Genomic DNA, 782 nt, shown 5'->3' with positions numbered 1-782 from the left:
TATTTGTTGTCTCCATGTGCTTTAGAATAAATGAGACAAATATTTTGCTTAAATGGTGAAGAATGTAAATGCTTTTTATGTACCCTATGTTGTTGTTCTCAATCTATGTCCAAGAGTTGAATTTTGCATCATAGTTATGTAAAACAGCAAATTGGAAAGTCTTAAAAATACAGGAAGTACAATACAAAACCAAATTATTAAATCATCATCATCTTACCCAATATGGTACAAACTCTGAATGTAAGACCAATGTTCACAGTATATTCAGGTGTTTTGGAGCAGATTACTTTGTTATTTATATAAATGATTATTGGTGCTGGCATACCTAGTATACAATGCTGGCACAATAAACATGTTTGCTACTTATGGTTTCATTTTTTACATCCATATTCCACAATTTATCAAGGAGTTTAAAGTGAGTTAACATGGACATTGCTACTTTTTATCCCCACGCTGAAAAAACTCTACTTAGTGAGGTAAATGGGCGCTGATTTACCTCCAATCACACTATGATTTTCTGTAACTGAGGATAGATTTGAATTTAAATCAACCAAGTCCAAGTCCAGAATCTTAAAACACACTGGGTGTGTTTTATAACTTATTTACTGTACTTATATCCTTTTTCCTCCGAAGTTCACAGTGTTCCCCTCTGACAGGAAGCAATCTACATAGGAAGATAGCATCTATTCTTATAATAATCAATTATTAGAGTTGGAACATATGTCTATTATGTCTTCTACGTAGTTGGGAGAGGCAAGACAAGATTTGGTGCTGTATTTGAG

Source organism: Pseudonaja textilis, chromosome 1, assembly GCF_049901715.1.
Source record: "Pseudonaja textilis isolate UNSWEBS1 chromosome 1, rPseTex1.2, whole genome shotgun sequence".
Lineage (NCBI taxonomy): Eukaryota > Metazoa > Chordata > Lepidosauria > Squamata > Elapidae > Pseudonaja > Pseudonaja textilis.
This window is presented reverse-complemented; position numbering follows the sequence as displayed.